Source organism: Gnatocerus cornutus, chromosome 1, assembly GCF_029298725.1.
Source record: "Gnatocerus cornutus isolate USDA-ARS CGAHR chromosome 1, icGnaCorn1.1, whole genome shotgun sequence".
NCBI classification, from domain to species: domain Eukaryota; kingdom Metazoa; phylum Arthropoda; class Insecta; order Coleoptera; family Tenebrionidae; genus Gnatocerus; species Gnatocerus cornutus.
The window spans coordinates 32,171,947-32,197,459 of record NC_142233.1 but is presented as its reverse complement, the minus strand read 5'-3'; the positions used below and the strand labels follow the sequence as shown (position 1 = coordinate 32,197,459).

Sequence of the window (25,513 nt, the reverse complement as noted above, 5' to 3'; positions counted from 1 at the left end):
CTCTCAGTAGATTAAAAAGACTTCCCAACGCGTAAGGCCGTTATCCTTAGTCGTGGGGCTGCCGGCCCCAGAGACCACTTGACGGCACAGCTAATGATAACGCTTCGGTGTGCAAATGAACGACGAAATGGGACAAACTTCAAGCACCGCCTTGTCCCGGCTCAGTCTAGATTAATGGAGAAATTCCAACAGAGGTGAGCTCATTTCCTCTGCAATCTCCTTCGGAAAATTAATGCGACGAAAGACTTTAATAACAAATTCATAAAATATACACTAGCACCTTATTAAATAAGGCGTTCTTCTCGGGACGCACTTAACACATTCGCGGGGGTTTCAAACACCTGATACCGCCGGCAAATATGCAAGAGAAATGGGGCCCAAGTCTGAGGAGCAAGCTGGAAGTGGAGGTAAATCAAAACGTGACGGATGGAGGCTTTCTGCAATATATTTATGGGCTTGAGGCTTCTCTGCAATAATTTTTGACCTTTTTTAGATCTTATTTAAAGTCTCTGTCTTATTTTTTTCAATATGCTTTAAAATCCCCAAGTCTTTACAAAAATAAAAATGGTGGAGGCGCCGGGTCAATTTTTTTTAAAATAAACTTTCCCTTGCCCGGTGGAGAATATAAAAGGTAAAAAAACAACACGTGTTAACCGTTACAATTAAATTTGATGACTCCGAAGTAAAAAACCGTAAAAACTCGACATACTGACCCGGCGTAAGCATCAATTTTAAAGGTCATAAAATTTACTTTTACATTGTTGTAGCTGTAAATAATTAAATTACGGGCATTTGAGAAGCTTTTAATTTAGATTTATGTAGCAACAAAAAACAAAAATTTTGGAGATTGTAGCGTAGAAACTTTGTCCCATATGGAGACCCAGGTGGTGTGTAAAGTCCCAGAGGCCGCAGGCCGAGTTCCCCATGATCGATGGTGAAAACTTTAATTATCCCCAATTATCCCTCACCTGTCTTCTAAGGGTGTCATCGGTGTGATGAAAAAAAAATTAAGCGCAATAACGTAAGTGGTTGCGCTGAAGAATAGTCGTGAGAGGTCAAAGAGAAACGGTCGATAAATCCACTTTATTTATTTCAATTTTGTGCAAGTTTGCCGCATTCGATAATAATAAATAGCATCGCGGTCGGATGATAACAATTAGAGTGCGTAGTTTTTGGTATCGCCATTGTTAATTTCCAGCAGATGAAACAGGTCCCGGTTTTATTAAACACATCGATGCACAAACCAGATTAAAATGTCGGGAATAACCACGTAATGTTTATTTTATCAGGACTTTCAGTGCGCGATTTTATCCAAAATAAGGCTTAATTGCCAAAGTTTTTCAATTTACAGAATTCCTCCGACGTGATCGCAGCAGCAACTTTATTTGCAGATATGTATTCGCCTAGAGATGCCGTTCCATTTCCGCGAACCGCCGCCGCCGCCCTCGGCCGTACCTTTTATTGGCGCGTAATTGTGTGTGAAAAGCAAAGTTTTCTTTGAGGAGGTCGCTGTCAGCCGAGCCGAACTTAATTCTGTTGCGTTTAAAAACGTGCGAATTTCCTTCGAGAACTTATAATGAAGAAAGTTGAGGCGATCTTAATAAAAAATCGAAAACAGTAAGGGCTGAATTATCCGGAGCGAAATTAACAATACAATAACGAGACCGCAACTTACCTAACCTCTCAAAGTCGTGCCCATTGAAGCGATCGTGCAAATAACCAGATGGTTGGGACGAGAGTTGAGAGCTGTATTCATGTGCATGGCACATAGTTTAGTTGAAGGGGCACAACTTTCCTGCCACTGCCGTGACGGGAGACTTTGCGGCATTCCTGCAGCGATTACTCCTGCTATACTTTCCAGATTAATGAAGTCCTCTGCAGGGACGAAATCTTTGTCTGTTTAATTACGGACGCCACATTTCAGACGCACCACGCCGCTGCCGAATAACTCAATGTGTGTTTCCGGGAGCGAATGAAAGGGGTGCGAAACGTGTTTCACTTTAGAAATTATCCCGGCGCATCCACCATTTTTTGATTTTGATTGTTTTCGCCCTCGCGCGCTTGTACAGGCGATGTCACTCGGTAATGGAGAACCCGAATCAGAATTGAACATTTCCTGAAAATTTGATCACATCGGAACGCTCGACTGTGCGTTTAGCATATTTCGAAATGTATCAATTTCACCTCGAATTTCTTTAATTTCGATCTCGCCACCGAAATAAAAACAAATAGTTTCGTCTCGCTTCGCCTATAAAAAGGTCGTTTCCTATAAATTCGGGAAACTGCTGAAATATGCATTAAACGCTCCCGCAATAAGTTATAAAATAATAGAAATACGTAGTGTTATTTGCGTTTATACGAGACGGAAGTTTTTCGACGGATCAACTTAAAACGAAGCGAGTTTTTAGAGGCTATATAAATAAACGGGAGTGTACTCCTAAAATCCTGTTTAATTCGCGATTTTTCACGATCTCGACAGACGGATTTCGTCCGATATTAAACGAGATATATTCCCAGTTTAATCAGGTCTTTTGATTCCCAGCCGATATACTTTTAATAACGAGTCGTCCGACTCGTTTATGAACGAATGCATAAACCTCTAACTCCCATAAACCAGAATATCGGTCTTAAAACATTCATTAGGTAAAACTCCCTCTGAATGCTCCTAATGAATCGTTTAATGGCGCATTTTACGGCGTCGCGCTACTCTTCCTCCTATCTCAACTTTTAAATAACAATCGAGTATGAAAGTTAAGCGTCCGCGTTACCGCGTTAATATTGAAGGAAATCTTCCGCAAATATGTCGGAGCGAAAGCCCTCGAGGGACACATCGGAAGCACAAGACTGCAACGCCTCACCTGGATCCACCCCTCGGCACGTAGCCACCCCGCTAGCCAGACACAGCGCTGGAGACCAGATATCACCGTCTAAACTGCCTTTACGTGCAAATACTCCTTTTACAAGCGACCAGTCGTCTGTGAAGTGGCGGGAATTATCTTGGATATTTGCTCCTAAATGCCATACATTACATGCAAAGTAATGGCAGGAACACGACTGAACACAAAGGAAGCGAAAACTAATTGTCTTCCACTTCACGCGGCTCCAAAAATTCTACGAATGGACATCAAGAGAAACAAAGGATAATTTGGACTAACATGGGGAAAGGTAACGGAAGGTCAAGGTGCTGACACTGACCGCGCTGACCCGGAGAAACCGCTGTTTTTTACCGACGATTTCAAAGTCCCTGAATTCGCAACGAGGCAAAAATTTTAGATAGTTTCTGATTGATTAGTTTTTTCGTCAAATTCCTCAAATATTTGAAATTATTGAATCTTTGCAGCTTTTCTACTTCTTTAGTTCTTAAGTTCCTCTTGAGAAGCTTGAGATTTTACTCAAGTATTTTTTTTGACGTTTAATTTTCTTTAAATTACTCAAAATTTTTGATGTCATTGAATTCTTCAAAATTTTAGATTTTTAACATTTGTTTAATTACCACAATTCTTCTCAGAGCTGTATTGAGTTTAGTTGAGGCCCTAAGCGTACCTAAAAATATTGGTTCCTTAAAAAAATCGGTATAATTAACTAAGATTCATTTTTTTTTCACCTCAAAGTCTATTAATTATTGCTAGATTCTCTGAATTCTCTTTAAATTTCGTTTATTTCCCTGTAGATTTTCTTTGGATTCTCTTTGCTCTTTTGAAGCTTGAATTCTGATTTTGCTATTATACATCACTGATATTAATAAATTCTGTAGGATTCTTTGATTTTCTTCATTTGCTTTAGATTCTCTAAATTTATGTTTTATTCAATTTTATGATATTCTCTATCTATTCTCATCCAATTTTCTAAATACTTTGTAAATCGTGTATACTTGTTTTAGACAATTTTTAGATGTTGTAGATCCTGCTCGTTTTTACTCCAAATCCTCTAATTGTCTTTAAAGTCGCTAATTTAGATTAAGTTTAGATTCTTTCTGGTTTTTTTACATAATAATTTTTACATTTTTGGAGTAGTGTTAAAATTTTTTGAATCCTCTCATTATTTTTAAATTTTTTGCAGACTAGTGACAAATTTTTGATTTGGTTTTTCATTCTCTAAACTTTCTTTAAAATCCCTATATTTTATCTAAACTCTCTCTGCTTTCTCTAGATTTTCAGAATTCTCTTTAAATTCTGTTTAAATCTTCGAAGATTCTGAATTTTCTAATTTTTTTTTGTTTTTTTTAAAGCTGAAGCTTTTGAAGTCTTATAAATTGTTTAATACTTAATAATATTCATGAATTCTGTAAGAATCTTTGATTTTCCTCATTTGCTTTAGATTCTCTACATTTATTTGTAATTCTATTTTCTAAAATTTTGTATCGATTCTTTTCGAATTTTTTAAGTTCTCTGTAAGATGTGTATACATTTATTTTAAAGTTTTCTTAGATTTGTTTCAATTTTCTATATTGTCCCCGCGTTCATTTTTAATCCACTAGAGTTTCTCTGACTTTTGATTTTTTTGGTTTTCTTTAGAGTCGCTATTTTAGATTAATTTTAGGTTTGGTGTAGTTTTTCGACATTTTCATTTTTGTTTATATTCTCTAGTTGTTGAGCTGTTTAAATTTTCTCTTTAGTTTTAATTTTCTACATTTTTTAGACTATCCATAAATTTATATTGATTTTGTTTTTGATTAATCGATTTTATCTAAATTCACTTTAGAGATTATTTGATTACTCTACATTTTCTGAATTATTTTTCAACTTTCCATAGATTTTAAAGATTTTCTTTGTATTCTTTTTGATATTTTTGGAGCTTTGAACACTTGGTCTTTGCTTTTGTACATTTTCTTCGATTTTTTTTTGGTTTGTCTTAAATTCTTAAAATTTACGTAAAATTCCTTTTTGATTGTCTAAATTGTCTTTTTTTATAGTCTCTAAATATTTTTTATATTTATTTCTAAATTATTTAAAAATTTTCTTTAAATTTTTAAAATTTCCTTAAAATTCTTTTTCGATTTTCCTCAAATTATCCCATTTCTCATTAGGTTTGAATAAATTTTACATGGCTTTAGAGTCGCTGGTAAGTTTCAGATTAACTTAAATCTTGCCTAATTTCTTTAGATTCTTTGAATTGATTTTAGATTGGGATTTTTCCTATTTTTTTTAGATAATGCATAAATTCTCTTCCAAATTATTTTAGATTCTCTTGAGTATCTTAACATTCTCTTTTTAGATTGAATTTCCTTTAGTCTAGTTTTTAAAATCCTGATAATTTAAAGATTCTCTAGATTTCTTCCATTGATCTGCTAAATCTCAAAATTATTCCCTAGATCTCGTATTGTTTATTTAGAGAACTAAATATCAAGCAGATAAGCCAAATGTTCGTGAACGTAAGTGAAATTCTGCGTAAGATAAGAGCAAATTTACATCGATTCAATTTGAATTAATTAGTAAGATAAGAGGCTCGGGCTCCAACGTTTGAAACCAACAAAATAAAATTGTGTTAAACCGAAAAAAACTGTCAATTTCACCATTAAAAAAAACCTCTAAATTCGTGTATTTGTACAATACAAATCCCGTCGTCAACTCCGATTAAACCCAATTTCACAGAACTCAAAAATCCATAACAAAGCTTCCATTCATTGCAACACCGAAACATCAACTGCCACTTTTTGTTTCAGTTTCCCCTCATAACATCGATAAGCGTCGAAAACAATGCGGAAACGATCAAACGTCCGCATACTTGTGACAAATACGAATTAAACAGTTCCGGTTTAATTTAAAAGAGGCCCGTTGAATAATCGCCTGGTGTATTCTTTCATTAAGTTAGGCGGTGAAGTGGAGGGCGCTTTTGTGCTATGTGCACTATCAACCATATCTGTCGTCCGGTGGCGGTCTCTAATGAATAACGAGGTATTTCTCGTACAAAACAAAATCAACAAATCGATTGTTTTTCCCCGAGAATAATTAAATAGTGTGGTTGAAATTCGACTTGGAAACGTTTCATGACATTATGCAGCTTTCTTGGCGGTAATCTAAGAGCAAGAATGGTTAATTTTAGATTACGCCGTTGCTGAAACCTGCCACTATCTGAATTCCGTCCGCAGCTGTACCCAACGCGGATAACCGCTATTATTCCACTTGTCGTACTTTATAATTCTGATAAACGATCATTATTCTGCGGCGTTAGGGCTGATAATTTGTTCGATGCGGAGGAGGAACAGTAAATATCAGGGTACCGGAGTTTTGGCGATGGAAATTTGGAGGATGCGCCGGGCGATTTTTCCCACATTCAATCAATTAAATCCAGCGTCTCGGCGCTGCTCATCGATATTCTCTGTCCATTTCTCGTGGATAAAGAACGCATCCTCGCCGCCGCGTTCATGCATATTGCATACGGCCGTAGTGGCCTGCAGAGCCGTATCCGTCTAGTCACGATCTCCTCCGAAATCAGGCTTTGTTTCAGAAGTGTTTGCATTTTAAATTTATGAACGAAAGCGTTGATTCCTTGCAGGTGCTTTGGAATTTCAAGCGCGACCTAATTCATTACACTCTCTTAAAATTTTTAAACACGTCTTGGCAGCAACTTGCTCAACTATTTCCCAGACGCCGGATTTGATTTTGGAGTTTTACACAAAAAAGCAGGGAATAGTTGCGAAGATTCTTCGTACAACGATGCAACCGCATTGTGGAAAAAAGCCCGATTTTAAAAGTTCAGCGACGTTCGTTATTAAACCAGAGGGGTTGACGAGATAATTAATTTCCCGAATATTTTGCAAGAAAATTTCGCGTATTTTATTAATCTCCGTTCTGAAGTTATTATTTGGTTCATATTGTTCGAGTTTCAATTAAAACATCGTAAAGTTAAGCAGCACGCGACAATAATTAAAATCGATTCGGAGAAAATATGACTGCTTTTTTCTTACATTGAAAATCTCCGTGTCGCTACGTCTGGAGTTTTCAAACAAATAAAAAACAATAGCTTGGCATTTGCAATTTAAAGCAAATAACACTCGAATGGTTTCCTGATCCTGGAACAAGAAATATTCGAAAGACTCAAACATATAGTTTATACGTGGATGTCTACAAAGAAGATTGTTGCACGAACGCCTCTTCAATTAGCCCTTTCTTCACGTGGCCGCTATAAATCGTTAAGCTATTAAAAATTCATTACGACGCAAATTAAACTTTGATAAGTCCGCTTTTCGTTTATTGAAGCTTTTGGCTCGAGACTCATTTAATTTGAATTACGTAATATTTGACGCTTCGAAGAAATAAAGGAAACATTAAATATTCAAGGAAAAGTGAGTTCGATACGACGTAATTAGTAAGCATTCGGAGCTAAAACTGTGTTCTTTTTCAAACATCTATAATTCAAACAGTTGGGTCAACTATTTGGAAAATCTCAAACAAAAGAAATTCGAACAAAGCAATTGTTCGAAAAATGATAAATGAAGTAAGACCAAAAGAGCTACGACAATTGAAGGAGAAAATGTTCGACGATTGTGACAATGTTTCATAAATTGTAACGTATACTTTGCTAGAACGAAATGCGATATTGTGAAAAAGGAAAAACGAACGTCCACACTTTTTACAAAAAGAGTTATTTCGATCTATGAAAGACGGAAACATTTGTCCAAACTCTTTTAAATGTTTGTTTAAATACCTATAAAAGTTAAGCTGATTTAATTAAGCGTCTCTTTTTAGATTTGGAATTCAAATCCTAAATTCAATTTGTAAGTTACCACGCCGCTTTGAATTCCCAATCGTGTAATTTTTTTTCACAATTAACTTAAAAACTGTGAAATTAAATCTCTCGCCTACAAGCAGATAAAATAGCGGATTTTGTGTTGCCTATATCAAGCTAATATTTAGTTTGAATGTAAACAAACGTCGTGTATACGTCAAAACTAAAAATGTTTTGTTATTTTAAGTAAGAAACTTTTATTTAACTATTGCAAATGACAATATTTATAATAGTTTTGTAAACGCTCTTAGTGAAAAAAGTAAATACCACGGAAAAAAAGATTTTTCTAGTATTTACTTTCTAATTTCCCTCGATCTTTCGGATCTCGGGAATTAATAACGCTCGGCCGAGATATTGTCTTTTCTCCCTTGGCACAGTTAGCATTAAAAAAAATAAGCTCATGGCTGACTCGTAACGAGGTGTAGTAAACTCTCAATGGATGGTGTCCATAATGTGCACCCTCATAACACAATTTTTTGTGTTATGAGAGCGAATTTTCAAGGAAAAAATGGGGAAAAAAACTATTTGTTGTAGTTTCGAAGATATTGAGCATTAAAAATTTCGGCATAGAAAATTTGCTTTCAAACACTTTAAATAAAATTTGGCTCTCTAGCGACTATTCAAAAATTCAATTCGCTATAACTTGATTATAAAAAAATAAAATATGTTAAAAATTCGTTCGGTTTTGGATTTTGCGTAAAGTTTTGCTTAAAATGAGCACAAATCTTTTGAGTTTGCCTCACAAATAAATAAGACATTGACCAAAATCTAGGTCTATTTTGGGGTGATTTTCAAATAACTTTTTCAGGGCAAAAACGACCTTAAATATCTTTCAGTTATACATCAGTCGAAAGAGCAGCTTAAAATCTGTCAACTGGCCAAATCTGATATTGGTAGGTCAAATGAGTTACGACCAAAAAACAGAAAATTGAAAAACTTATATCGATTGAGTCGGAATATTTTGGATATTCTAAAAGAAAACGGCGTAAACATTTTTTTTATCTGTTGTAGTTTCGAAGATATCGAGCATTAAATATTTCAAAACCTAAACTTCACTGTCCAAATTTTTAAACGGCCATAACTTAGGTATTTGTTGTCGTACGTAAATTTTAAGCCCGGATTTAAAATCAGCGCAAAAATTTGAGCTATAAAACGCAAATTCTTTCCAAAAATTATCGCAAAATCGACCTAAGAAATAAACCTTCTTAGTTTTAGTTATGAAGTTCTTGTGATTGTTAAAATCGTCGTTTATGAATTTACGACTGTATAAAAAAACATAGTGCAAATTAAGAAATTAAGACAAATCTAAAAAAAACACAAGGTACAGAATATTTTGAAAATTCTGAGAGGAATTGCAGTAATTGAAAAATGTTAGAAGTTTAAAATGTTAAAGAATCTCAGAAAAATTAAAAATTAGAAGAAAGCTAAAGAATACAAATACATAGTTTAAAAAAACTAAAAAATTTGATAAATCTAAAAAAAATAAATGTTGAAAAAGATAAGTTAACAATCTAAAGATTTTCAAAGAATTGCGTTAGACGGGCAGTCTCAAGATTTAAAAAAAATCTGAAAGAGTCAAAGAAGAAAAATGTAAATAAAAATATAAACTACTCCTTCAATCTTTCAAGTCTCGGAAAATAGTAACGCTTGGACCAGAAAAGTTTTTTCTTTCTTTTGACATATAATTACTATTAATTTTAAACCTTCATTTAATGTGTGGGTTTGGGTAACAATTGTGATTTCATAGTTATTCTCGGAATATCAAAATTTGAATATCTGGAGGTGTTCATTTGAGTGGAACTAAATAATTAAGCAACATTAATCCGTCCGATTTGGCTTAAAAACTTTGCAGTGTTAGCCTAAATTTTTTATAATACCAATTATCTAGATATTTGTTCTGCTATTAGTGTTCAGTTTAAAAATAAAAAGTTTGAAACTTTTATTGTTATATTTTTTTAAATTGATTGGATGACGACCATTTCTGCTAATAAAATTTTAGTTTCCAAAGTGTAAAGCATTTTTGATTTCTACTTTCTAAAACACTGTTTTAACACACGTTATAAGTAGAAACATGAAGAACTAATGCAGAAAAAGAATTAATTAAGAACTGACATGAAAGTATATGCTTATTTTTTTTTAATTTTAATTTTTTTTCTTCTTTGTACACAAATAAAATTTTTCGAAAATTTAAAAATTTAAAAGTAAATTTAGAATCAAAATCAACATCAAAATTCCCCGATTTTCCCCCATTTCTAGAAATAATAGTTTTACTTTTCTTAAATTCTGACATTTATCTTTTTTAAAAACGTCTTCGCGAGATCCAAAATACCGGAAAAAATTGCATTGATAGCACTTAAACTCCGGTTCAAATTCTAACAAAACTATTTATTGCCCTCATCTCCTTCCAGCGCCGCATAAAAGTTGCGGTAACTTTTCTTTGTGTAAATATTTGAAAACTAATTTTATCTGCAACTTTATTTTATTTCGTTTTGTTCAGTTACCTTTAGCAATGTATAAATTTACATCTAAATGCTTCTTTTCTGAGGTAATGCAAATAGAAGAGTCCGCAGGTGGTATTGGTTCGTATTAATAAAAATAAGCGGAAGTTCTAAACTATTTGCTCATACTTATTATTTCTTATTTCCAAATAAATATACACTCATATCCATTTTAATGAGCGACCTTAAGTTCTGGCTCAGTAAAGTGTTAAATTAAATTTATCTATTTTTTTCAGAACTAGCTGCAACATGTTCATGAATAATTCAGGCGCTGTGTTTATTTTATTTTACGTTAAAACTTTCTCAGGTAGCAATAATTTACTAATTAACATAAAAAAGCGTCTGTAAATCATACCGGGAACTCCAGAAATAGTGTTGAATAATAGAAAGTCCAGTTGTTTAAATTCAGAATCGTGTTAAAATAATTATAAAGTTTCCCTGAAAAACGTGTGGGTATAAAAGTTGAACTAAAATAAAAAACGTTTTGTGGAATCAGCTCCTTCCCCACAACTGCTTTAATTATTTATGGCGTCAGAGTTTCGCGGTGATTTATAGTTTTTCAATTTGTATCGGTTGCGACGAACCAGTCGCCTATGTATTATTGATGTCAGCTGTCGTGCAGAATATCCGCGAAAAAAATGTATTTGGGTTAATTGGACAGGAAAATGGAACCGCCAATTCAATGCATAAAGAGCATGAAGGTCGACCCTCATCGTCTTTAATTGAGTTTTTATTTTTTACGCCGGCACAAATTTTCCATTAATTCCAAGATTTGAAAGGTTGCCTCTCGGTTCATTACTTGAAAGAACTCGTCGAGTGTTTTATGTGGTTTTATTGGTAAACATGTCGGGGATCGTAAATCAGAATAATTACCAAGACAGATGGTCGCAGTTTAAAGTGTCGTTTGAAAATAGTTGAATCGATATCAATGCAGATAATGGTCATGGGAGCGGTATCTTGTTGCAAACATCATTTTGATTTATCATAGCGTAGAGATTATAACTGCGAATTTCAATTTGTTTAAATGTAACCCCGAAATCCGCAAATAATAAAGTTCAAAGGTTAAGTTTGCTGAAGAGTTAGCTTTGGACCTCGGAACGTGTTCGGACGCTTGGGGGTGTTTTTTACTTGACTTTAATCTCGAGATTATGAGCGTTCGTTTTTTTTATAAAAAGCGATGGGGGTTGATTTACGCACGTGGTCGAACGACACGATTGTGTCGTAAATTGGGACGTTTTTTTGCGCAGAGGCGCCCTGATAACGCATCAAGGAAGCTGGCTATTTATATAATATAAGTATTAGTAGTCACGGGCACGATAATGCGTAATTTATAGGCTGTTTTGTTATTCTCGTAGGCATGTAAGTCTTCGCTTAAGCTGACACCGTGCCGTATCTCCTAATCTCCGACAAACAGGTTAAGGGAGGTTCTCCACAGGGTTATGGTTATGCCTCTCTACAGGCAAATCAACCTAATGCCTGCATTACGCTTGTAGGCCGTAATTGGGCATGTTTGCCTCGGAGAAATTCGCACTTTTTAGGGAATCAAAATTGGTGGATGCGCCGGGTGAATTTTACAATCGCCGTAAAACTTATTAGACTAACAAATCTCAAACTATGTGTGCGCTTTGGGACTTTATTTAACGTATTAGCGAAATTGGCTCGCGCAAAGTCCTCGAGGTCGTTTGTTGCAAGAACCGAAAGCCGGTGCATGTGTGGGTCCGGGCATAAGAGGCTCTTAGTCCGAATTGAGCAATTCCAGTCGTAAAAGCCCGGTGTAACGCGGCCCTCCGAGTGCTAGTATCTAATAAGAGTGACGTTCTGCGAACACATGTTTCTCAACCTGATATATTACGGTCAACGGCGCCTTTGTGAGGGCCGTGATCGCGCAGAATGTCAGAAATATGTTGAAGGTCTCAAGCTCGGAGAATACGGGCTATTCTTTGTCGGAGAACACAAATTGAATTTCACTATGGCCAGACACCAATATTTTTCACGAAAGAATGGACTTCATCATTGCTTTTAAATTGTATACTGCTTTTGTTAAATAAATGGAACAAGAATTAATCACGCCTTTGTGTTACGGCAAACGCAAAAAAATCCTATTTATTACCAACCGCCGACGCAACAAATTGAAAAAGTCATACAATAATCACAGCATCTCCGGAATACGCAATGAGCAATCCTTACGAGTCGCCGCTGGAATTAAATCGACTGCAAAATCGATGGAGGAAAGATAATAAAAGAAAGATCTGAATTTTACTAATTTCCATCAAACGTAATCGCGGATCTGACGGAATTTTATTAAAAGCTCAAACGGATTCATCTTTCGATGTTTTTAATTAAATGCTTAAATAACTGCTTTCAAATCTCGAACAACATCGCCTTCAGCGAGATAATCGGAATAATTGAGCTCCACGGTAAAACAGACGAGAAATTAAAATATTTAAGTACGTGAGCCAAAAGTTAGCACTTCCGGTACGGTCCTGGCCCACTCGCCATTGATCAAGTCATAAATCTGGCGGAAATGAATCTTGGCTTGTTAATTAGTCATAAGCTAATCAAGGAACGCTCTTCAATTATGGAATGGAATTATCTCAGACCATGCGAGATCATAGCAAGATCGTAACGAATCCAGACGTAACCATTTATGGAGATCCAACTTCAGACAAATTACAGAGGCGAAGTCAGAGTTGGGGTTTAATCGATTACATCGTTTCGTCTCGACAAAATCAATCAATTTATCAAGCACAATCGCGTTTTTCTAGGATTTCATTTGGTAGATGGTATTTAACCGTTTGCTCTAGTTTTAAAATAGACGAAAAACTATCTAATGTTGGATTCCCAGGTGTAGCGCTGGATTTGAAAATTAGAATATTTTTGCTTGAACTAAAATTTTTTGATTATTAAAAACGTTGGATCTCACAAATTTAACTTCTTTCTTAATTTTTTTAGATTATTTTTGGTTGTTACGATTTTTTAAAAATCATCAGATATCTCAGGCTCAATATCTCCAAATTTCAAAATTACTACAACTCGGTAAGGCATAAAATTTTAAAAAATATTTAAAGATCAGGAAAGGAGCAGTATTATATTTTCAGATAACATTCTATTTAAGCTTGGAATTTAGACAGTTTTTAGGTTAAAAAGACGAATTTACTACTTTAATTTCTGCATTAGACACACTAAAACTAACTTTTCAGGAAAAAATTACAAAAACTTTATTTAAGGATTAAGGAGAAACAAGTAATTTTTCGTAAAACTGTAAATTGCGGCGTATTAATTGGACTGCTTCTAGGTTAAAAAATCGAAATTTTTAGAGTTTTCTAACTACCTATTTATTAAATTCTCAGAATTACAAAATCGTAGTCTATCAGGGGAAAAAAATTACAAAATTTTATTCAATGAACAAGAAAAGAGAAGCAATTTTTACTAAAACTTTCTTGTTAAACGTCTAAATTGAACAATTTTTCTATTTCTTTCTAAAACTTTCTATTTAGCCGGGTAAATTGGACGATTTTTGCAATAAAAACACGAAATTTTTCGAAATGACAAAATTTGATTTACGTATTAGATACTATGAATTGCAAAAATGTAGGCAAACAGGAAAAAAACTATTAAAAAAATTTTATTCAAGAATCAAGAAAAGATAAGCAATTTTTTCCACAAATCTTTTTATTTAAGCGGGTAAACTGGACAGTTTTTGGCTGAAAAAAATCAAAATTTTCAGAATTTGCTAGTTTTGATGCCCCGTGACAGATTCTCAAAATTAAAAAATTGTAGCTGTACAGGGAGAAAACTTCCAAAATGTTATTCAAGGATCAAACAAAAACAAACACTTTTATCCATAAAACTTTGTATTTAGGCGTGTAAATTGGACAGTTTTTGGATTAAATAAAACTCAAATTTCAGAATTGACTAGTTTCAATCCCCATATTAGACCCTCCAAATTTCAAAATTGTAGCCGCACAGGGAGAAAACTTACAAAATTTTATTCAAAGATCAAAGAAAGACAAGCAATTTTTTCCACAAAATTTTCTATTTATAGACGTGTAAACAAAACAGTTTTTGGGTTAAAAAATTGATATTTTAAAAGTTTACTAGTCTGGAACTATACAGGGTGTCCCAGAACTCGCGCAGGACCCGTTAACCACAGATTCTGTATAGTTACTTGTATAAGAATTTGCAAAAAAAAATTTTTTTAAGTCATTAGATTTTGAATTAGAGCAATTTAAAGTTGACCAATCACAAACTTTCAACTAATTGTACCTGAACTACACTTTACTTGTTGCTTAGCAATATCAAAACTGCCGGAAGAATACACAGAAGGAATATTAATTATCACTGGTATCAGCATCATGGAGCACCTATCCATTCAGTTCTTAGTGTTAGAAAATTTTTAAATGAACAACATCCAAATCGATGGGTAGGGCGCGGAGGTCCAATATCTTGGCCCGCCAGATCCCCAGACCTCACACCTTTAGATTTTTTTTTTGTGGGTTCACGTAAAAAACTGTGTTTACCGTGTGCCAGTAAAAATGTTGATATTTTGCGACACAGGAGTCAACAGGCGATGGCTAAAGTAACACAACAAATGTTGGCAAATGCCAGGAACAATTTATTAGGAAGACAAGGCTTTGTATTGAAGTTGGTGGTGAACACTTCGAACACTTCATTTAGTTAGTTTAATTTAATTTCGATTCCTTTCTTTTAGTTTAGTTAAGTTTAGTTGCTCTTAGGTGAAATGTCATTGTGACAGAACACACCAAAGTTGATCATACAATTTATGGATATTTTTTTTCAACAATTCGCATAAATGTTTCTAAGGAAACGCACTAATTTTTTGAAAATACCTTTCGAGAAAGAGATTTGATTGGTTGAAGTAAAACCGTTTTTATTTGAATACTAAACATTATTTTACACTTTTTCATGTGCAGTTCGTTTCAAATTTAACATTTGCATCCGCTGTTAACGGGTCCTGCGCGAGTTCTGGGACACCCTGTATAAAATCCCCCAAATTACAAAATTGTAACTACACAGAGAAAAAATATTTTTTTTTACAATGTCGAAAGAGTGGTATTTTTTTCAGAAAAAATTCTATTTGCGCTTGTAAATTTTACAGTTTTCGTGTCCAGTTTTCAAAAAATTGTGAAAAAAAAATATAAAAGTTAAAACTTCACAAGCCTTAAGTTGCTTAAAAGTCGAAGAATCCTGTACATATTTCGATGGAGAAAGTTTTAGCTGTCATAAATTGTAGTCATACTTTTTGCTTCTCCAAAAAAACATTACCGTCTGTGAATTTTGCCTTCTATCGGCTTTTTGTGTTTACCTTAGCTTGTGTGGGAGGTTGAGCACACAAAACATTAATGTATGCATTATCATAGTTGTTTTTTCCCTTATCCAGATTTACTAGGTGTGTTTATCCACCTACGCACTTTGCATTTCAATATTAAAGCCTCTAATGCCCCGTATAATGAAACCCTAGAGACAAAAATACGATCTTTGCCATTAACTTGAAGTGACAGCGGAATCTGTTAAGCGGCATAATTCTGATGGGATAAATAAATAAGAAGCAAATGCAGCTCGGGAATAACTGATAATAACAGAAGTAATTATAAAGTTGAGAAGACTCGAATAACTGCAATCTGTGTATTCTTGAAGGGCTCAAGAAAATGAAAGTCGCCATTCTAACGCCCTCGGCTTTAGACAAGCCCTCATTAAATTCACTCGAAATAAATGCGTTATTTATTTATAAGTGCCGGAGCGTAATGTATATAGTTTTTGCCGGTACGTGTTACTCGAGCTGAATTTTTTACCGACATTATGCGGTTGAACGAGTCAAGAACCTTGTAAAGACGCTTGTATTTGTTTTTGCTCCAGGTAATCCCTTCGTGTACTTTGGAGACGGTTAAATTATGCACAAGGTGCGTTTTATTACCATTAGTAGCATTGATTTTTCATGTTTAACCCAATAAACTAAGACAAAACAAAACGATTTGCCTCCAAACGAGCTACCTTCGTTCGAAATTTTCCCAACTTGATTTTCTCTCTCGTAAAAATGATAAAACAAACTTTCTACATCGCGTTCCTTATTCCATCGTTTATTCACACCGACCGACGAGTACAAACTTTCGACTCAACTTGACGATTACTGCCGAGGAAATGTTTACTGAAATAAAAGTGAGCTCATGTATACGCATGAAAAAATTCAGCGATGCAATTGGAACGATTGTTTACAAAGAGCGAGTTTGGAAACGGGGGCGGCAATCGTAGGCGGCAAACGAGCTCTACGGTTAGTCCAGTTTCAAAAATCACAAAAAAAATCGCCCATAATTTCTAATCTGCGGAAAAATTGGGTGATTAAATGTGTAAAACAATGACATAAAATATTAAAAAAATACGTTGTGTTTTTGTGTAATACCAAAATAATAGTTATTTGTGTACCAAGGCCAAAAAGTGTTTCTTTTTTGGCCGTGATACACACAAGATTTTTTAGGCGACATCATTAAATTTACAAGTTAATTAATTTTTATTTATGATTTCTTGATTGGATCATTAAGTACTGAATAATTGTAAATATTTATGAATCCTTCAGAAAAGTTCATGTTTTCTTTATTTACTTTTGCCGTTTCGGCATGTGTAGCTTCACAATTTGTTTGAATTAAATTTGATGTGATTTTTGATGTTGTGACAGCAGCATTGCCTAGCCATGTTCATTTTCAATCATTTAACATGTCTTTGTTGCACTTTACAGCAGTTTGTCGATTTGATTTTACCCAAATAATTATAAAATTGGAGGCAATGCCGGTATCTTGATGTAATACGCAAAACGATGGATAGATGGCGCCACCATTAATCGGCCAAAAATGTTTGCGGCCAGAAGAGAGTGCCTTTTGTTGTAAAGTTGTAAAGTGAGTGATATATAAAATTTCTTTCTTGAAAATGAAAACACACGATGAAAATCGTTTTGCCGTATGTGCAATTTACCGAATTTTATAAAATTTGTAGGCGAAGAACGAAATCTTAAAATTCTGATTGATGGAAGAGAAGGAAGTATTTTAAAAATATGTCTAAATATTAAAAAGGAATCTACCAAAAAATGGAAAGACGACAGTGGGGTAAAAAAAACTTTTTTCATAGCAATAGCTAAGAATGTTAAAGAATCTTATAATAACGTCCAAATGTTATGGGAATTGTTAAATATTAATTCTTAACACAATTTTACTGTAGCGACTGATTTAAAGTTAGCATTAGCTACCAAACATTTTAATGGAACTTAATGTCACATAGCTCTCTGCATCCTTGCCCATAGTGCACTGTCAGTAAACACAACCCAAATGATTATGGAATACTTAGAACTTTCGAAAACATAAATCAAAATTATCTGTCTTGAGTTGAAGCTTAAAAAAAAGTAAAGATTTCAAACTTTTTTTGAACTGTATTTATCCTTCAATTCTTAGTAGAAATAATCAAAAGATAATCAGCATTTTGCCAGAACTTCACCTATTATTAGGCACAGTAGGTAAATACAATAGTATTTAATAGTATGCAAAAAAAATTTCCGGAAGTGGACAAAAATTTGTTCCTTTGAAAGAGAAGCTATGCATGGAGGTTGCTTCACAGGCAATGCATGTCATAAATTATTGTCAAAATTTGAAATTCTATACTCAATGTTTGGAGACATGTAAAAATGTTGTTTCTGTCTGCTTCGGCAATACTCTTGACCCTAACTCTATGGAAAAAAAAATACTTTCCGTAAAGAATTTTTAAAACTTAAAATTAATGTCACGCCCAAAATTTATACAGTATTTTTCCATGTAGGAGAATTTGGTCAATTAACAAAAAAATTTAGGACCTTTTAGCTAGCAGGCCTCAGTCTGTTCATTCTAATTTTACAAAGGTATGGATGGGATACAAAATTGTTGAATCTCATTCCAAATTCGTTAGTAATTTTTTTGACGCCGTGACATTTTATTTATAATTTATCGCATTATTAATTGTACGGCTGTTTGTTTATTGTTTTTCTTCTTTGTCATTCTACATTTAAATCAAATGTAAAACCATTTTTTTTGGCTTATTTTAAACTATTTTTTTTAGTTTAAAGCAAAAGTAACGTAGTTTTTTTTAAGCTGTTTTTATATCTTTTTAAAATTGAATTTTATCATGCACATTCGTTAAAAATAATGGTCAATTTTTTTCGGGATTTTATTATTTGGATTAAAAATGGCCCAAAGATGTGCGTGAATTGTTTCACACTCAAAATGCGTTATCCTGCAGTCCTCAAACTGATTCAATTAAACATTGCACATTCGCACTGTAGTTCTTTGCCCGAATCTCGCCCTTGTTCCACAATTAAAAACAGAACAAATTAGAATATATCATCCACGGCCGTTTAAATTTGCTTTACTCCCATTTTTACATGCGAGTGAATTGCTACATTAGTTTACATTTGCATTTCATATTTTCATTCCTCGTTTCAACTAAACCCGCTCGAATACTCTCGGGAACGTAAAACAAGCGGAAAAAGATTCGACATATATGTTGGCAAACAGCGGCATTGTATTAAATTATATCTACATAACAACCGGAGTGAAAATCAAATTACCACAAAGGATGAGATGGCGTATCTGTACACTTTCATACCTCATTTCGGATGGCCGTCTCGCCACTTTGCCCAATTTTTTCCACGAATGCAAATTAAAATACGCCCCACGGAATGATGGAGCCAATTTCGTACATCAACAATAATGGAAAGCCATTCGTGGAGTTGGGACGCAATTTGACCAATTTTTCAAGCAGCAGTTTTCATTAGACGGAAGAGAAAAGCGGCTTGGAACGTAAATAATACAGAATTTACTCAAAAAGGACGATTTTTCAATGATGCATAGGCAAAAAATGGTGGAGGCGCCGGAAAATTTTAATTGCAGCGATTGTCTTGAGACTGTTTTAAATTATTCTTGCGATGGAAGAAAAATGGAGTCTTTCGAATTTACTAAACTAATTTTCAACTCTTGATTGAAATTTGTTAGGTAAGGCGTGTTTGAACGTTTCTGCTTTAGTTACCTGACGTGAAATTAATAACTATCGCACTTTGTAAGTTTCCACAAGACTTGAATTAGTTACCTCAACGTTTTCCATTATTGTTGGTAGAAGCCAAACTTTTTTGTACTGTAAAACTTTCAATTTAGGTTTGTAAATTTAACACTAATTGGGTTAAAATGTCAAAATTTGACGAATTTTCTAACTTCAGTCTCTGTTTTAGACACTCTAAATTACAAAATTGGAACTCCACAAGAAAAAAATTTATAGAACAAAGAAAGAGCACTTTTTTTTCAGAAAACATTTTATTTATTTAGGCTTAGAATTTAGCCAGTTTTTGCGTTAAAAGCCAAAATTTATATTGTTTACTGGTTTTGATTCTTCACAGGGACAAAATTTAAAAAAATTATAGATTTTGAAGAGCAATTTTTTTTTAGAAATTATTATATTTACGTTTGGAATTTAGACAGCATTTGCGTTAAAAAGTCGAAATTTTTATAATTTACTATTTTAAATCCCCATATAAGACACTCCAAATTTCAAAATTGTAACTGCACAGAGAGTAAACTAAGAAAGTTTTATTTCAGGATCTAGGAAAGCATTTTTTTCACAAAACTTTATACTAAGGTTTATAAATTAAACAGTTTTTGAATGAAATCGTCAAAATTTTCAGAATTTACTAACTTTGATCTTTGTATTAAATTATTTTACAATTACAATATTCTACCTCCACAGGGAAAAATAAAAAAAAGTATATTATTTATAGACTAAGTAGTTTTTTCAGAAATAATTCTATTCTGGCTTGGAATTTGAACAGTGTTCGAGTTAAAAGGTCGAAATTTTTAGAATTTACTCGTTTTGATCCTTGTATTAGACACCTCAAATTACAAAATTGTAACTTTACAAAAAAAAATTAAAAAAAAATAATTGCAGGTTCGGAAGAGAACCGCTAATTTTTTGCAACAGTTTCTATTTCGACTTGGTTATGGACAGTTAAAAAATCGATATTTTGAGATTTTCCAAAAATTATGGCAAATTAATATTTTGTGAAGCAGTTTTCAGCAATTCCATATGTCACGGGTGTGACAAAATGACAACATTTTTTTAATTTATTTACGACTAAGAGCTTTTCCAAGCAGAAGTACACTGCTATCAGGTAGATTAAAGTGCTGCAAATTATCCAAATAAAATTTGTTAAGTTACGATTGCAGATAATGAATATGAACTATAGGCACACATTTTAAGCCTCTTTGCAATTAGAATAACCAATTCAATTGTGCACTGTATTTTATAGAAAACTGTAACGGGCGTGACAAAGCAAAACTTGTTAAATAAACGTTGCTAAAAAATGAAAATAATGTAGCAGAAAGACTAATTTTATTAATGCTTGTAACATATTGAACAAAGTAAGTTATATTTTACACAGGCGAAGGCGCCCACAGCCCCCAGTTTCGGTTTCACAAATTGGTCGAGTGTACGTACTTATATCCGCTAGACATACCTACATCCACCGTAAACTTACTTCTTTATTTGGACAAAATATGAGATATTGTTAGATATTTGGTATTGATTGCTTGAATATTTTTACTTAGTTGATTCAGATATTTTGACTTTGAATTCACTAGTATACAAAATATTTATATTATTAACTGATTTTTGCTTTCAAGAAGAAATCCTTAGCAGAATTGTTGATTACCTTTCTGTGAACGATACGTTTATTTGTGCCTCCCATACCATCCAGAGTTTCTTTAACATGTGAGCATTATAATAGGAGTTGTTAAAACCAACTGTTGTGTACAGGTTTAAGCCTTAAATTATCAAATTTGGAAAGTCCGATCTAACAATTGTCACACCCGTGACATTTATTTTCAGTATTTCTCTAATATATCTTTTAACTTTAATTAGTGCAAAAACTGCATTATCAATTTGTTACTTTGTATACAAATTATCAATTTTGAACTCCACAAATTTCAACCAGTTTTGCCAACTTTTGTTAAAAAATTGTCACGGGTGGGACAAATTTTCTTAACAAAGTTTTAATTCAAAATCAAATTAACAAATTATGAAATTACTTTTTTATGTATTCAGTGTCTGATGTGTTAAGTAAATAGTTCAAACTGATTTGTCCACTAATTTTAAATTCTTGGAATTTATATTTTATGAGTGAAAAAAAAATAAGTGAAGTTAAGCGAAAAATTTAATTAAAATAGATGAACGAAAGTGTAGTTAAAAGAAGGTGGTTATTTAAAGTATCAAGAAGCAAACAATTAACCATTCATGGTTGTAGTTAATTTAAGATTTAAATATTCGATTTTTAACAAAATTATGTTTCTGCAAGATGTTTTAGTTTTTAATGTGTCAGGTTCAGTTCGTGTGGAACTGCTGAGTTACGAGTTGCATTTTATATCGAGGTGTTTAATTTCCAAAATAAATTTTTTAATATGTCAAAGCAAAACATTTTAAAAAATACAGACACATCTAAAATTAACAAATGTTAGTCACGATTCGACATGACTCAATTGAAATAATTGAATGCAATTACAGGATATTTTTGTTACTCGATTCGCTGGTTCAATATTGATAACCAATAATTGATAAAAAATTGTTTAATAATTTTGTATAACAGCAGACATGGATGAATTGTCAAGTTAATTATAGATTGTAAAATAGAATTCAATAAAAACATCAAGCAATGAAAAATACTGGCAAAATTTCTACTACAGGTCTGTATGAGTAAAATTCGACGATTTGAATCATAATGAGAGAAAATAGATCACATAATCCTATAATAAATTCACCAGTTACTAATTCCTGTTAATTAACTACAATAATGTTGTGAACATGCAATGACAAATTTAACCACCTTTGAAAGCGATCAGCAGTTCAACAGGCCCACTTCTGGCGCATCCACCATTTTTACCCCCAACAAAATGAATCTAAAATTCGCCCCCCTCCATAAAAAACTCGAAAACGGCTCGGCAATTAACCGCCGCATGCGTGTAAAAACCCTCCCGGTTTGTTTTAATGTTCGTCTCTGGAAGGCAAGTTCTGTACATATTTATCTAAGTCGATACGCTCTTCCTTGTTTAATCCTCGCAAATCCACTTAAACAACCGTCGAGGTTGTCGGGGATGAAGACGGCAGACATGAATGTAATGTCAGCTTGTGATTTAAGCCTCTTGATCTATCGCTTCTTACAAACTCGGCCCGGGACGTTATATTGATTCCCTTAATTTTTCCGAGGATCTGGTTGAAATGAAATCACGTTAATGTCACGCCCGTCGTGGATTGACCGCCACAGGTAACGTCCTAACTGCCCTAAACTTCATTAAAATTAATTAATCCCTCGGCACAACAAACTCCCCTTCCAATCATCGGTTTCTTATTCTTCGCACGTAGCCGCTTTCGACACAATGTTTAATATGTGTGTCCATAAATTGGTGATCTTGTCGTTCGGATTAGTACACTTCCTTTCTTTTTATAAGTTTCTGGATTTTATTAGTTGGACGTTGCGAGGGTCTTTCGAGAGTTTTCCTTATTTTTATAGAGTATTTACTGCAATTTTACAGCTGATTAAATGGCTTTTGGTCGCTACGTGCTATTTAAAACGGACCATTTAGCCCACATTACCTTTTTTTTAATTACCTTATCTGTAGTAAAGGTTTTACGTTCCACTGGCGGCGAACGGTCTCCAGCTCGACACAATTTAATCACAACTTGATCAAAATAAACAAAGTGAATGTTTCATTAAAATTTTTACGCTGGATCGACGATCGTAAACACAAAAAGCGCGCACGGCTCACCCAATTTTCAAACTCTAAATAAATATTGAAAAAAGATTATTATTTATTAATACTGCCGCAAAATGGTGGATGCGCCGGGATACTCTCCTGGATTTTCCGGGCAATTTAACGAGAGTGCAATTTCATAGGATTCGAATTTAATTTGCCTGAAGAGAACCGGAGGATTATCCTGGTGATGGGGACTTTTTACACCACAAACACTTTTGATTCTTAAACTCAACTAATTACTTTTATAGAAATCTCGCCCGGCGCCTCCACCATTTTAAACCAATATACAGGATGTGCTCTAAAAAACGTTCCTTGCGTTCCCTTTAATTTTCACCTAATGCCAAGCAACTTCCGGCTCTATGGCCCGCCGGCAATTTTCGGCAATTATTCGATTAGCATACTGCGACCTCCACGTCTTCGTGCTTCGGCAACATTAAAAGAAAAAGCCTCCGATGCAATCATCGTCCATAATTCAATTTATTCATTTACATAAACATTAATAATTACCGAACAAGTTGTTTTAATATAGACCCGTAATTCCGAAGGGGCTATGATAACACGTGTCGAGGTTATTAAATTACGATGAAAATTACTAAATACGTTATCTGGATTAAAGCCCGACTATTACACAGAATCGCCCTCGTGTGTGTCTGTGTTTTTAGCTGTAATAACGCCATCGCATGTACATGTAGTGATTAGAAATTATTTTGGTCAGACACTAATTAACAACTGTCAAAGTTTAAATTTAGCTGAAACCACACAATAATTATTTTCTAATTCGAAGCAGCACGAAAATTCAAGTTGTGCTTGGAACGCACCTTTTTTCGCTGGTCAAACCATTCAGTTTTAATGGAACGTTAGTTTGTTCAATGGATTAATTTATAGAACAAAACACGCAGTTCAAACGTTTAAAATCGCGTTTGAAAAACGCTTTGTTCTCGAATAGCCCCGATCCTCATATCCCGCGTTTAAATCCAAATAAACTCCAAAGTCGATGTTTTAATTTTCTGTTAGAGGCAAATTTAACTTATTACACCGCCATTACTATTATTTCTTATTACACTCCACCGACTCCCGAGCTTTAAAAGATTGCCCAGATATTGCGCGAGAAACCATCTGCAGACGTGCTTTTTAAGATAAAATTGGCTAACTTCCTCCGCAGAGTTTATCGAAACGTTCTTTTTTAGCGCAAATATAAATAACGCAACAAATGTAGAATTTAATTAAACAGCGAAAGGACGACTCCGCGATAACCTTTTATTGTAAAAATACGGATTGTTAATGTCCCTTTTAATGCTCATACACGGAATCTCGCAACGAGATAATTGCGGAATGACTAAAACGAGTTGGTGAAGAAGTCCAAATAGGGCGGCAATTAACCAACACGTGCGTGGAGAATTAAAACAGAGCCACAAAGACTTAATAAAACGACAAGCGGAGGTCTATTGAAAGATATTTGCCCGGCGCATCCACCATTCTCACTTAAAATTTATTATTGCGAAATGTGGCAGCGTGTAGTTAAATGCGGTCGCTGTCACCACTAAGGAATAAATACTTATTGGTGTACCAAGGCCAAAAAGTGTTTCTTTGAAGGAGAGGGCAAAATAGCTCTTTTTAGCCGTGATAGATACAAGATTTTTTAAGCGACATCATTAAATTTATAAGGTAATTAATTTTTATTTATGATTTATTGATTTAATCATCTATAACACCCGAATAATTGCAAATATTTATGAATCCTTCAGAAAAGATTATAATTTCTTTATGTACATTTGCAGTTTTGGCATGTGTAGCTTCAGAATTTGTATGAATTAGGTTTGATGTGTTTTTTGATGTTGTTGAAGCAGCATTGCAAGACATGTTAATTTTCAATAATTCAACACGTCTTTGTTGCATTTTACAGCAGTTTATCGATTTAATTTTACCCAAGTAATTATAAAATGGGAAGTATCGTCGGTATTTTGATGTAATATGCAAAACTATAGATAGATGGCGCCACCATAAATCGGCCAAAAATGTTTGCGATCAGAAAAGACTTACTTTTAGACCACTTTTGGGGCCTAAAAATCCTATTTTCAGTTTAAGTCGCCTAAATACAAAATTATGGAAAATAAATTAATATAGTGCGGTTTCGACGCTTCATAATTAAATAAAAAAATTGTCAAAATTTGATGACAAAACATTCAGAAATCTTCCTTCTAAAACAATAGGATTGTGAATATTCAAGGTAAACCCCCTTCCGGGTGAAACAGGTGGAATCTATAAATAGCGCAATTAAATATTCTCCCGGCGCATCCGCAATTTGTGCGCCCCTAAATAAACACGTGTTTTTCGTCCGGGGGATCCCACAAATTACAATTACAACTTCCCCCCCTCCGTTCCAAAGAATGTTTTCATTCCCCTCTCATGCAAATCGGCTCCCTCCCCAATTAAACCTCGAAGTTATCACCAATTGCAGCG

General features: G+C 33.9%; 1 protein-coding gene across 2 annotated transcripts in view; it reads right to left on the bottom strand.

Moving 5' to 3' along the window:
• LOC148181781 (protein turtle homolog A-like) overlaps positions 1-25,513 on the bottom strand; it is a 124,060-nt gene that overhangs the window by 50,884 nt on the left and 47,663 nt on the right. The window lies entirely within an intron of this gene.